The following is a 14897-nucleotide window of genomic DNA, read 5'->3' on the forward strand; positions in this document are numbered from 1 at the left end:
AAGAGTATATAATTAATTACAACAGTATATTACTAATTTTTTTGAAGGAATGAACCAATCCTCTATATACCAAAATAACATACTATATACCATTTTGATATATAATATTTAATTCAATAGTGTATAATTTATCGCGTTGAACTGGCGAAGAAGAATTTGTACTGTATACCAAAATAATATACTATATACCATTTTGATATACAGTTTATTCCAACGATATACTATTATAGTATACTATATAATGTAACAGTATACTATTACAATTTGGTCCTTTTAGAATTTTCTAAAATTTTTATTGAGTTCTTTTTCAATTTTCAACAGAGTTCTCATGCTTTTTTCAATTTTTTTTTCTTAAACCAAAATATTCAGTTTGAAATATTTGATTAGAGATTTGTGGCTAAATTTTGAGTCAATTTGGTAGAGATTTTAGAGTAGATTTTTAAATTTTGGGTTGAAATTGAGTTGAACTAGCAAAGAAGATAGATTTGTACTGTATACTAAAATGTTATATTGTATATCGTATTGTTATACAATAATTAATTCAAGAGTATATAATTAATTATACTACTATAATTTTTGAAGGAATGAACCAATCCTCTATATAAAAAAAATAATATACTATATACCATTTTGGTATATAATATTTAATGCAATAGTGTATAATTTATCGCGTTGAACTGGCGAAGAAGAATTTGTACTGTATACAAAAATGATATACTATATACCATTTTGGTATATAGTTCATTTCAACGATATAATGTTACAGTATACTATTACAATTTGGTCCTTTTAGAATTTTCTAAAATTTTTATATTAGTTCTTTTTCACTTTCAACGGAATTCTCATGCTTTTTCAATTTTTTTCTTAAACCAAAATATTTAGTTTGAAATATTTGATTGGAGGTTTGTGGCTAAAGTTTGAGTCAATTTGGTGGAGATTTTAGAGTAGATTTTTAAAATTTGGATTGAAATTGAGTTGAACTAGCAAAGAAGATAGATTTGTACTGTATATCAAAATGGTATATTGTATATCTGTAACACCCCGAAAAATTTTAAAGTACTTAAGTGCTATTAAAGCTTTTTTCACAGCTTTGACCAGGTAAGACACCCCACCCCTGTCTTCTTTTCCTCTCTCTCTCTTGCGTTCTTTTTCTTCCCCCTTACTCCCCTCCCCCCTTTTTTGCTTTTCAGATCTGCCCCCTTCCTTTTTTTTTTTTTTTTAAATTTCCCTTTTCTTCTTCTCCTTTCTTTCTCTCCCCTATACCTCGTCTCTTCCACCCCCATCCCCCTATTTTCTGGCGCACTGATCTAGCCTAGCGGCAGCGGCGGCTGAGACAATTTTCCGGCGAGCCTCAGGCAAAGCGGGCGAAAACTTTCAAAACATAGCTGTTGTGGACAACACCTTTCTCGGCACTCGTGGTGACTTCAGGTTCTATTATTCTTGCTTTGAATTTTCTATTCTGCTCGCGGGAGTTGGTACCTCCCGTTTTTCAGTTTCCCTTTGTTGTGAGTTAAATTGCTGGCATCTTACCTCGTACTAGTTTATTCACCGTATTAGTGTGCCTGTTGTTGCAACTTGTATTCTTCTGGTTTGGTCTGTTGCCTTGTGTGATAGTGATTCCCCTTACTCTGCCGTAGATATAGTGGCTGTGGTCTGGGATGGTCGAGTGAGGTCATGTCCTCGGGGGGAATGGGGGGTGGTGCGGGAGGTAGGGCAGGGTTTAGGGGGTGGGGCAGGAGGTAAAGGGAACAAGGGTGTCTGTAGGTTGAGAATTGGATCATGGAACGTAGGTACATTAACGGGTAAATCTATAGAGTTGGTGAAGATCCTCCAGAAGAGGAGGGTCAATATAGCGTGTGTCCAGGAGACAAGGTGGGTAGCGTCAAGGGCGAGGGACGTGGACGGGTATAAACTTTGGTACTCAGGAGTCTAGAAAGGTAAGAATGGAGTGGGCATCTTGGTGGATAGGGAACTTAGAGAGTTTATAGTTGGGGTTAGACGAGTGAATGATGGATTGATGATTATTAAGTTGGTGGTTGGAGAGTGCACCCTAAACATCGTTAGCGCCTATGCACCGCATGTGGGCCTAGATGAGGAGGTTAAACGGCACTTCTGGGAAGAGTTAGATGAGATAGTGCGCCAGGTTCTGCCTGCTGAGAAGCTATTCATAGGAGGGGATTTCAATGGGCATATTGGGTTGACCGCAGGTGGCTATGGCGAGGTGCATGGAGGCTTCGGTTTTGGGGAGAGGAACGGAGGAGGTATATCGTTGTTGGACTTCGCTAAGGCTTTTGGGTTGGTGATTGCGAACTCTAGATTTCAGAAGAGGGAGGGGCATTTAGTTACTTTTCAAAACGCAGTAGCGAAGACCCAATTGACTATCTCCTCCTCAGGATGTGTGACAAAGGGTTGTGCAAGGATTGCAAGGTGATTCCGGATGAGATACTCGGGACACAGCATAGGCTCTTGGTGATGGACGTTGGTATTATGTTAAAGAGGAGGAAAAGGTCTACTCGAGGAAGACCGAGAATCAGGTGGGGAGCCTTAACTAAGGATAAAGTCCAAGCGTTGGAGGGGCGGTTGTCGGCTATGGGAACTTGGAAGAGTAGCGGTGACGCGAGCACTATGTGGTCAGCGACAACAGACTATATTAGGGAGGCTGCGAGAGAGGTGTTAGGGGTCTCGATGGGCATATCTGGTGGGCACAAAGGAGACTGGTGGTGGAATGAAGTGGTCCAAGGTAAAGTGAAAGCAAAGAAGGCGGCGTACTTGAAGTTAGTGGGGAGCATAGGTGAGGAGGAGAGGCGAGTATGCATGGAGAGGTATAAGGCAGCTAAGAAGGAGGCTAAGTTGGCGGTCACAGAGGCTAAGACTGCGGCTTATGGTCGTATGTACGAGGAACTGGGGAAAAAAGGTGGGGAAAAGAAGTTATTCCGGCTGGCCAAGTTGAGAGGCAGGAAGGCTCGGGATTTGGACCAAGTGAGATGCATCAAGGACGAAGATGGTAGAGTATTGATGGAAAATGCCCAGATTAAGAGGAGATGGAAGACTTACTTTTATAAACTTCTGAATGAAGAAGGGGATCGGGATATTGTGCTAGGCGAATTGGAGCATTCCGAGAGTCACCATGACTTTGGGTACTGCAGGCGTATCGAGGTTGAGGAGGTCGTAGGAGCTATGCGTAAGATGAGTAGGGGCAGAGCGACCGGGCCAGACGAGATTCCGGTGGAATTTTGGAAGTGTGTGGGGAGAGCAAGTTTGGAGTGGTTGACTAGGTTGTTTAATATCATTTTTAAGGGGAAGAGGATGCCGGATGAGTGGAGGTGGAGTACGGTGGTTCCATTGTATAAGAACAAAGGTGATATCCAGAGTTGTAACAATTATAGGGGTATCAAATTACTGAGTCATACCATAAAAGTGTGGGAGAGGGTGGTTGAAGCGAGGGTGAGGATGACAGTGTCTGTATCCGACAACCAGTTCGGGTTCATGCCGGGTCGTTCGACTACAGAAGCTATACACCTTGTTAGAAGGTTGGTGGAACTATACAGAGAGAGGAAGAAGGATCTGCACATGGTGTTTATTGACCTAGAGAAAGCGTATGACAAGGCTCCTAGAGAAATTCTCTGGAGATGCCTGGAGGCAAAACGTGTGTCGGTTCCCTACATTATGGCGATTAAGGACATGTATGATGGGGCTAAGACTCGGGTTAGGACAGTAGGAGGCAACTCTGAGCATTTTTCGGTTGTAATGGGGTTACACCAAGGTTCTGCGCTCAGTCCGTTCTTATTCGCCCTGGTGATGGACGCGTTAACACACCATATTCAAGGGGATGTGCCATGGTGCATGCTATTCGCCGATGACATAGTTCTGATTGATGAGTCGCGAGCCGGTATTAACGAGAGGCTGGAGGTTTGGAGACAAGCTCTTGAGTCTAAGGGTTTCAAGCTGAGCAGGACGAAGACGGAATACCTGGAGTGTAAGTTCAGCGCTGAGCCAGGTGAAGAGGGCGTGGATGTGAGGCTTGATTCGCAGGTCATCCCGAGTAGAGGCAGCTTCAAGCACCTTGGTTCGGTTATCCAGGGGGGAGGGGAGATCGACGAGGATGTCACACACCGTATTGGAGTAGGATGGATGAAGTGGAGGTTAGCATATGAAGTCCTGTGTGACAAGAGAGTGCCATCGATACTCAAAGGTAAGTTTTATAAAGCGGTGGTTAGACCGGCCATGATGTATGGGGCTGAGTGTTGGCCCGTTAAGAACTCACATATCCAGAAGATGAAAGTGGCAGAAATGAGGATGTTGTGGTGGATGTGCGGGCACACTAGGATAGATTAGATTAGGAATGATGATATCCGAGAGAAGGTGCATGTGGCTCCCATTGATGACAAGATGCGGGAAGCGAGGCTTAGATGGTTCGGACATGTCCAGAGGAGAAGCCCAGATGCTCCGGTACGGAGGTGTGAGCAGCTGGTTGTGGATAGCACGAGAAGAGGTAGAGGGCGACCTAAAAAGTATTGGGGAGAGGTGATCAGGCAGGATATGGCGAGGCTCCAGATTTTCGAGGACATGACACTTGATAGGAAGATGTGGAGGTCGAGTATTAGGGTTGTAGGTTAGGAGGTAGTTGAGTCGTGCCTTACTTCGTACCATTGTGGGACTAGCCATGTAGGGTTTTGTCTAAGATAGCTATTGGTAATGTTGTGGCTTACTATTTCACTTTTCAGTGCATGTCCTATTTACTAGCTATCACTTTTGCTTTGCATCTTTCTTCTAGATTTCATGGTGTTCCTATTTTTCTTATGATTGTTGTGGTGATACTAATATTTACTAATATTGTCTCCCTTTGCTTTGCATCTTTCTTCTGGATTTCATGGTGTTCCTATTTATCCTATGATTGTTGTTGTGATACTAATATTGTTTTCTTTTTGTCATTTTGTCATTTTGTCTTTTTATTTTTTTTTGAGCCGAGGGTCTTTCGGAAACAGCCTCTCTACTCCTTCGGGGTAGGGGTAAGGTCTGCGTACACACTACCCTCCCCAGACCCCATTAGTGGGATTTTACTGGGTTGTTGTTGTTGTTGTTAAGTGCTATTAAGAAAGTTGATGCACGCAAAGTACATTATTTTGTGTGCAGACGAGGACTATTAATATGATGGATATCAATTGTATATTATAGTTTATATATGAGGTGCATTAATAATGGTTTATGGTCTAAGGAGAGCCCTAAGTCCAAGTCAAGTTGGAAATTTCATAATAGACTAAAGTTTCAAGTGAGTTCGCACAAGACCTAATTTCAAACGAGAATAACTCTCATTATACGAAGTGTTATATGGTGTATTACCTACAAAATGAAAGATCTTTGAGTGTAATTTCTAAAGTTTCAAACCGTTCGTCATTTGGACACTCCTACAAGAAGTTATGACCAAATTACCAAAGGCTGGCAGAATGCAATTCTGCGACCAATTCTGCGACCGCAGAACCATTCTGCGGGCCGCAGAAGTGGTTATGCGACCGCAAAATGGCCGCAGACCTAGCCAGCGCAACCTATTTCTGGGCATCGATTCTGTGATGCATTGTGCGACCCGCATACCCATTCTGCGATCCATTATGCGACTGCAGACCTGATTTCGGAGGGTTAATTTTTCTATTTTCATAACCCGACCCCATTTTGATAAATAGCCTTTAGGGCTTATTTTGGGGTATTTTTCTGAGGGTTTTAGAGAGAGGTAAGAGCATTTTAGAGAGAGAAGGAGGGAACCTAATGTTCTAATCATCCAATCTTCAAGAACAAGGAAGCCAATCACAGGATCTTTATCTAAGAGGTAAGATTCAAACCCCTAGTCTTCAATTTCGAGTTTGGGATAAGAGATGGGTGATTGGGAGTATGATTCTTGGGTGTAAGAGTATTATGAATATACCCATATACCAATAAGGTTTGTGGGAAGATTGTTGAGCTCAAATAAGTAAGGATTGGGGTTGTGGAGTGAAGAAAATCTTGTAGAAGAACCTTGTAACCAAATCTGCACATCTAGTGTTTGATAAAATGCTCAAATGAGCTGAAACCATGAATATCTTCCTAATTATGGTTCACTTTTGTTATGTTTCTAAATAGATTGAAGTTTCTAGGATTTCCAGAACCTCGTAGTAATGTAAGGAAGGCTCAAGAAAGATTGGAGCTGTCCGGAGGTCAATTCACATGAGAAAGCTATTTTGGACTATCAGCCTAACTTCAAAAAGGTAAGTATCGTGCCTAACATTGAATGGGGGAATTACCCCTTAGGAATTGAGTCTTATGTAGAAATTATGTAATTAAAAACCATGTACGAGAGGTGACGAGTACGTACTTGGTTTAGATGTGCAAATTATATTGGTTGAAAATCGTAGACGCCCTTATGTATTAAATTGGAAAATCGTTGGAACTTAGTAAATCCTTGATTTGTCATGCCTCATTCCTTGTTTGTCGAGTTTGTATTCTATATGATAATTTGGTGTGATTGTCACTTGGATTTTTATGTGAATTCCGGGTGTTTGTTGATTTGATATCTTGGAAATAATCATATTATGAATTTTTTATCTGCAAATAATTAATTAAATAAGTTTAAATTGAGGGGTTTATATATTTATCTAAAATTTGGATTAAAGAAGGCGTTATCCTATGATGAGTAATTTTTCCATCCTTGTGGTTGTTTTTGAGATTTTATATATATTGTGTTGAGCCGTGGACTATCTGTTATGAAATTAATTGACTTTATTGTACCTCTGTAATGGTTGTGGCCTACGGGAATTTTGTAAATACGAGCTGATGATGTTGTGCTGTTGTGATAATATTCTGTGTGAATTATTGTGTGATTTGGGTAACTGTTAAGCGGCGTATAAAGATGGCATTCCATTGTTGACATTATGTGGGCATAAGGGTGACATTTCAATATTGTTATGTATGTTGGGATATTGTCTGGGAGGAGTGATAAGGGAGGCTATTAAACGGAGCGATAAGGGAGGTTATTATAGGAGTGATAAGGGAGGCTATAGGAGCGATAAGGGTAGCTATTGATATTGTCAGGGCGGAGGAATAAGGGAGGCTATTATAGGAGCGATAAGGGTGGCTATAGGAGAGATAAGGGTGGCTATTGTCAGGGATGATATGTGATGATGTGGTGTTATTATATCGATGAGTTTTATATGATGATGTGGTATTATGGTGTTGATGATTCTTATGTAATGTTGTGATTCTCCTTGTGTTTATTATTATATCTTATACAACTTGTCTTTTTATTTCGGTAAACTTGATAATAGTCTAATCCATGTTGAAATTGTGAGCATGTGGCTATTGCCGGGCGGATTATGTTATTGGCACGTGATTTGTCCGTGCAAATGTGATATGATATGTGGGCACGAGGTGCCGCGGAAATATGATGATTATGATATTGGCACGTGAATATTTCGTGCAGTTGTGATATGAGATGTGGGCACAGGTTCGTGAGTAAATAATAATTGTATTATTGGCACGTGAGTTGTCCGTGCAGTTATGATAGAAATATGTGCACGAGGTGTCGTGGAAATGTAAAAGTGGGTTGAGACCCACGTTACGAAAATATGAAAGTGGGCTGAGACTCGTGTTTTATGATTATGAAATGAGGTGTTAGAGAGTGACATTTATTTGAAAGAAGTATATTCGAAAGATATTTATTTGAAAGAAGTATATTCGAAAGATATTTATTTGAAAGAAATATATTCGGAAGGTATTTATTCGAATGAATTATATGTGAAAGATTTATATTCGAAGGACATGTTTAATTGGTTGTACTTGTGTTCTTTATTCGTTTGAGTAATAATTATGGTGTTCTTGTTGCCTTATTGTTTATATCCCCGGTTGATTTTTTGCTACTATTGCTAGTTGTTTTCCAGTACCATTGTATACTGCTATATTGCACAGGTTATTTGACTAGTGAGTGTTTTGACTCTACCCCGTCACTACTCCACCGAGGTTAGCATTGATACTTACTGGGTACCGACCGTGGTGTACTCATACTATACTTCTGTACATTTTTGTGCAGCCAGATATTGGAGATATCAGACTCGGGCAGAGTTAGTGGGTTGATCGCAAGGATTCAAGGTAGAGCTGCTTGGTCATCGCAGTCCATTGGAGTCTTTCCATTTCATTATACTGTTAATTATTATTCGAACAGTATTGAGTATTCGATCCTTGAGATCATTTCATGTATTCAGTTAGAGTTTGTGACTTAGTATTACCAGTCTTGGGAGTTTGTTTGAATATTTTCGCTGTTGGTTTTGACACTTGTATTAAATTACATGTTTAAAAAAATAGCTTGAATTGTTGTTATAGTCGGCTTACCTAGTCTTAGAGACTAAGTGCCATCACGATGCCTGTGGTGGGATTTTGGGTCGTGACAAGTTGGTATCAGAGCTCTAGGTTCATAGGTTCTACGAGTCACGAACGAGTTTAGTAGAGTCTTGCGGATCAGTACGGAGACGTCTGTACTTATTTTCGAGAGGCTACAGAACTGTTAGAAAATTTCCACTTCTTTCATTCTTGTCGTGCGGAATTTGTTGAATTTTTAATTTGAGCCTTTGCATCTCTATTCTCTCACAGATGGTGAGGACACGTGCTACCGGGTCAGCTGAGCAGACAACCGCGCATACTGCTAGGGCCACAAGAGGACGGGGCCGAGGTAGAGGCCGAGGAAGGGCATGTACCTCGACTAGAGCACCTGTCAGAGCAGCAGTTGAGGAGCCGCCAGTAGCTCCAGTTGGGGGATAGGTACCAGAAGCACCTGTTGTTACCCCCGGACTTCAGGAGATTTTAGCACAGTTTTTGAATATGTTTGGTACATTAACTTAGGCGGGATTGATCTCTGTTGCACCAAATATTGCACAGATTGGGGGAGTAAATCAGAATCCTACCGTCCATGCTTCAGAACAGCAGGTTCACATTGGTCAGGTTTCGGGTATAGTATCGGTACATCATCTTATTCTGGTTCAGCCTGAGGTCAAGCCAGAGGCACCAGAAGAAGAACAAAAGAGACTTGAGAGATTTAAGAGGTATAGTCCACCTACTTTTAGTGGCATAACTACTGAGTATGCCCAGGGATTTCTAGAAAAATATAACTGTATTCTCCGCACAATGGGTATTGTGGAGGTGATTGGAGTTGCCTTTACTACATTTCAATTGTTAGGAGCAGCTTATCGATGGTGGCAAGCATATGAAGAGGGCAGACCAGCCTATGCAACACCACCAACTTGGGCACAATTTTCAGAAAGGTTTTTGAAAGAGTTTGTTCCCCAGACTTTACGGGATGCATGGCGCACAGAGTTTGAACGGTTACGTCAGGGCACCATAACGGTGTCAGAATATGCTATCAGGTTTAGTGAGTTAGCCCGACACGCACCTATCTTAGTTCCTACAGTCAGAGAGCGAGTCTGCAAATTTATTAAAGGGCTCGATTATGATTTTAAAATAAGCATGGCTCGAGAATTGCAAACTGGCATTCCATTTCAGCAAGTAGTAGAGATTGCCAGGATGTTAGAACATGTTCAAAGTGAGGAAAATGAATCTAAAGAGACCAAAAGGTCTCGAAGCTCTGGAAGGTTCAGTGGATTTCACGCTTCATCTATGACCCATTATGGCGGAGGCTCGAGCAGTCGGCTAGCTCAACCCGTACATCAGATTACTCGGGGTGCTCCAGTAAGTTCTTATAGTACACCACCGGCACGAGGTTCTTATAGTGGTTATTCCAGTTATCCGGCACAGACTTAGTACGAGCAACCGCGACCTCAAAGGGGTTGTTATGAGTGTGGTGATACTAGGCACATCATGAGAGATTGTCCCAGACTTGGGAGGGGTGGATTTCATCAGAACACTCTGGCTACATGCGTTATTCCAATTAATACTCCACGTGCACAGCAAATTAGGGGTGGAGGACATGCGAGTAATGGGCACCCTAGAAGGGGAGGCCCAGCCCATTGATATATTTACTATGGTATGGCTGAGGCCACCACACCAGATGGTGTCGTTACAGGTACGATCCCGATTTGTTATAAAGGGATATTTTCCTTAATTTGATTTGGTTCTGAATATTGAGGCGAATCCTCTTATTATGCTCCACTTATGGGTGAGCTTCGTAATTTTGTGACACGCTTATATGTTTATCCCTGTTGGAAAATTTGATGATGTTAGCCCGTGTCTATTATTTTTTATTTTTGTACACGATCGAGGGCTATAAGTCCAAAATTGACTTTCTATTACTCACTACAGTCGGTTTTGATGTGATTTTGGAAAAAAATAATCTCAATTTTACGAATTATATGCCCTATTGGTATGGGGGTTCATTATGTGTGTGTGAAAAATTGTTTACGGAATTTATTAAAAAGAAGAAAGAAAGGGAATGGAAAATCTCAGTTGGCACAATGTGCAAAATACTTGTGATTCGGAGTTGAGGATGAGATCCTCGCATTCTTATATGATGTGAAATATTTAAACTGGGCTACAAGCCGCGGTGGAGGTTATATAAGGACGAAGTCCTTGTGGTGAAAAATTTATGAGTTTAAATTCTACCTTTGTGAAATTAAATTTGTACTATAGTATTAATAAGGAGTCATGTCTGTTAGGCTTATTTGATAATTTTGTATGTATTTTCTGTGCATATTTAGCCATATTCATGTTGTAAATATTGATTTTTAGCCTATGAGATGAGTGCCCAGGTGGCGTTAAATGTGACTCGTTAATTCGGATAAATAGTTATGAGGTCTTCATGCCTCACGTGTTGTTGTCAGTGTTGTGAAAAATTTGAAAGGAGATTTTGGTTAATATAAGATTAATTGAGGATGCTGGAATTAATTATGAACAGTTATTATGACCAGAGATATGATTATGGGCATACATATAATGTGTGTGTAGGCACGAAATTGCTACCGCCGGTTGAGACTAATAAGGTGTGTTAATATGGGAAATCAGGCCTTATGAAATCTGAAGGAAATGGGCCAAACTTTGAGCATGATGTTTCCCCCATCATGGTCCTCCATGTACCCGGTGTTTCATGTGTCTATGTCTAAGACAGTAGTTGGAAATCCTTTATCTATTGTTCCGGTGGAATCTAGCAGAGGTGAAGTTAATGGATATTTAGCTTATGAGAGGTACCTAATTGTCATCCTTGCTAGATAAATCCGGAAGTTGGGGTTGCCTACGTTAATGTGTTATGGCAAAGTTTGTAAGTCGAGAAGGTCACCTTGAAGGCTGAAAGTGTTGTGGGAAGAAAATATTTTCCCTTGATTGTATAGAAATTGGTTTTGATTTGAAAGGTACTTTCTAGGTGTTATGATTTAAAAATGTGCAGTTCATGTCCAGATATCACTCTTGATAATATAATGCCGGTAATGTTGAGATTAATATTGTTGATATAAATTGTGATGCTTTGTCGAGTTGTGGATGTTTTGATAGGGTGATTTTGGTGATTCTTTGGCAGGTGGATAGGCCCAGTTACAGGGAAAACTCTGTCAAAATTTTTAAGAATTTGTAAAGATAGCCAAATTTTAAGGGCCATAAGTAAGTTGAGATTTTGGATAGGAAGTATAAGACCCATGTAGTCATAAGTGCCTATGCATAATGGTTGGAGGAAAAATGATGGTAACTCTATAATTAAAAGAGACTTTTAAAACATTCGAGGACGAATGTTCTTAAGTGGGGGAGAATGTAACACCCCGAAAAATTTGGAAATACTTAAGCGCTATTAAAAAAGTTGATGTGCGCTAAGTATATTGTTTTATGTGCAGACGAGGACTATTAATATGATAGATATCAATTGGATATGATAATATATGTATGAGGTGCATTAATAATGGTTTATGGTCTAAGGAGAGCCCTAAGTCCAAGTCAAGTTGGAAATTTCATAATAAACTAAAGTTTCAAGTGGGTTCGCACAAAATCTAATTTCAAACTAGAATAACTCTCATGATACGAAGTGTTATATAGTGTATTACCTATCAAATGAAAGATCTTTGAGTCTAGTTTCTAACGCTTCAAACCGTTCCTCATTTGGACACTTCTACAAGAAGTTATGACTAAATTATCAAAGACTGACAGAATGCAATTTTACGATCAATTCTGCGGGCTGCAAAAGTGGTTATGCGACCGCAAAATGGCCGCAGACCTGGCCAGCGCAACCCAGTTTTGGGCATCGATTCTGCGATGTATTGTGCGACCCGCATACCCATTCTGCCGTCCATTATGCGACCACAGACCTGATTTCGAAGGGTTAATTTTCCTATTTTCATAACCCGATCCCATTTTAATAAATATCCTTTGGGGCTTATTTTGGGGTATTTTTCTGAGGGTTTTAGAGAGAGGTAAGAGAATTTTAGAGAGAGAATGAAGGAACCTAACATTCTAATCATCCAATCTTCAAGAATCAAGGAAGCCAATCACAAGATCTTCATCTAAGAGGTAAGATTCAAACCCCTAGTCTTCAATTTCGAGTTTGGGGTAAGAGATGGGTGATTGGGAGTATGATTCTTTGGTGTAAGAGTATTATGCATATATGCTTGTACCAATAAGGTTTGTGGGAAGATTGTTGAGCACAAATAAGTAAGGATTGGGGTTGTGGAGTGAAGGAAATCTTGTAGAAGAACCTTATAACTAAATTTGCACACCTAGTGTTTGATAAAATGCTCAAATAAGCTGAAACCATGAATATCTTCCTAATTATGGTTCACTTTTGTTATGTTTCTAAAGAGATTGAAGTTGTTAGGATTTCCGAAACCTCGTAGTAATGTAAGGAAGGCTCAAGAAAGATTGGAGTTGTCCGAAGGTCAATTCACGTGAGAAAGCTATTTTGGACTATCGGCCTAACTTCAAAAAGGTAAGTATCTTGCCTAACCTTGAGTGGGAAAATTACCCCTTAGGCATTGAGTCTTATGTGAAAATTTTGTAACTGAAAACCATGTACGCGAGGTGACGAGTACGTACTTGGTTTAGATGTGCAAATTATATTGGATGAAATTCGTAGAAGCCCTTATGTACTAAATTGGAAAATCGTTGGAACTTAGTAAATCCTTGATTTGTCATACCTCATTCCTCGTTTGTCAAGTTTGTATTCTATATGATAATTTGGTGTGATTGCCACTTGGATTTTTATGTGAATTCCGGGTGTTTGTTGATTTGGTATCTTGGAAATAATCACATTATGGATTTTTTATCTGTAAATAATTAATTAAATAAGTTTAAATTGATACGTTTATATATTTATCTAAAATTTGGATTAAAGAAGGCATTGTCCTATGATGAGTTATTTTCCCATCCTAGTGGTTGTTTTTGAGATTTTATATACATTGTGTTGAGCTATGGACTATCTGTTGTGAAATTAATTGACTTTATTGTACCTTTGTAATGGTTGTGGCCTACGGGAAATTTGTAAATACGAGCTGATGATGCTGTGCTATTGTGATAACATTCTGTGTGAATTGTTGTGTGATTTGGGTAACTGTTAAGTGGCATATAAAGGTGGTATTCCATTGTTGACGTTATGTGGGCATAAGGGTGATATTTCACTGTTGTTATGTGTGTTGGGATATTATCTGGACAGAGTGATAAGGGAGGCTATTAAACGGAGTGATAAAGGAGGCTATTATAGGAGCGATAAGGGAGGCTATATGAGCGATAAGGGTGGCTATTGATATTGTTAGGGCGGAAGAATAAGGAAGGCTATTATAGGAGAGATAAGGGTGGCTATAGGAGAGATAAGGGTGGCTATTTTCAGGGATGATATGTGATGATGTGGGGTTATTATGTTGATGATTTTTATATGATGATGTGGGATTATGGTGTTGATGATTCTTGTGTAATATTGTGATTCTCCTTGTATTTATTATTATATCTTGTGCAACTTGTCTTATTATTTCGGTAAACTTGATAATAGTCTGATCCATGTTGAAATTGTGAGCCTGTGGCTATTGCCGGGCGGATTATGTTATTGGCACGTGATTTGTCCGTACAAATATGATATGATATGCAGGCACGAGGTGCCGTAAAAATATGATGATTATGATATTAGCACGTGAATTTTTCGTGCAGTTGTGATATGAGATGTGGGCACGAGGTGTGTGAGTAAATAATAATTGTATTATTGGCACGTGAGTTGTCCGTGCAGTTATGATAGAAATATGTGCACGAGGTGCCGTGGAAATATGAAAGTGGGTTGAGACCCATGTTATGAAAATGTGAAAGTGGGATGAGACCCGTATTTTATGATTATGAAATGAGGTGTTAGAGAGTGACAGTTTATTTGAAAAAAGTATATTCGAAAGATATTCATTTGAAAGAAGTATATTCGAAAGATATTTATTTGAAAGAAATATATTCGGAAGGTATTTATTTGAAAGAATTATATGTGAAAGATTTATATTTGAAGGACATGTTTAATTGGTTGTACTTGTGTTCTTTATTCGTTTGAGTAATAATTATAGTGTTCTTGTTGCCTTATTGTTTATATCCCTAGTTGATTTTGTTGCTATTATTTCTAGTTGTTTTCCAATACCATTGTATACTGCTATATTGCACAAGTTATTTGACTAGTGAGTGTCTTGACTGTACCTCGTCACTACTCCACCGAGGTTAGTCTTGATACTTACTAGGTCCCGACTGTGATATACTCATACTATACTTCTGCACATTTTTGTGTAGAGCTAGATATTGGAGATATCAGACTCGGGCAGAGTTAGTGGGTTGATCGTAAGGATTCAAGGTAGAGCTGCTTGGTCATCGTAGTCCTTTGGAGTCTTTTTATTTCATTGTACTGTTAATTATTATTCAAACAGTATTGAGTATTCGATCCTTGAGATCATTTTATGTATTCAGTTAGAGTTCGTGACTCAGTATTACCAGTCTTG

At 39.6% G+C, this 14897-nt stretch overlaps 1 protein-coding gene across 1 annotated transcript in view; it reads right to left on the bottom strand.

Annotated features, from left to right (window-relative positions):
* LOC104114923 (large ribosomal subunit protein P1-like) overlaps positions 1-14897 on the bottom strand; it is a 146656-nt gene that overhangs the window by 23469 nt on the left and 108290 nt on the right. The window lies entirely within an intron of this gene.

Source organism: Nicotiana tomentosiformis, chromosome 3, assembly GCF_000390325.3.
Source record: "Nicotiana tomentosiformis chromosome 3, ASM39032v3, whole genome shotgun sequence".
Taxonomy (NCBI): Eukaryota; Viridiplantae; Streptophyta; class Magnoliopsida; order Solanales; family Solanaceae; genus Nicotiana; species Nicotiana tomentosiformis.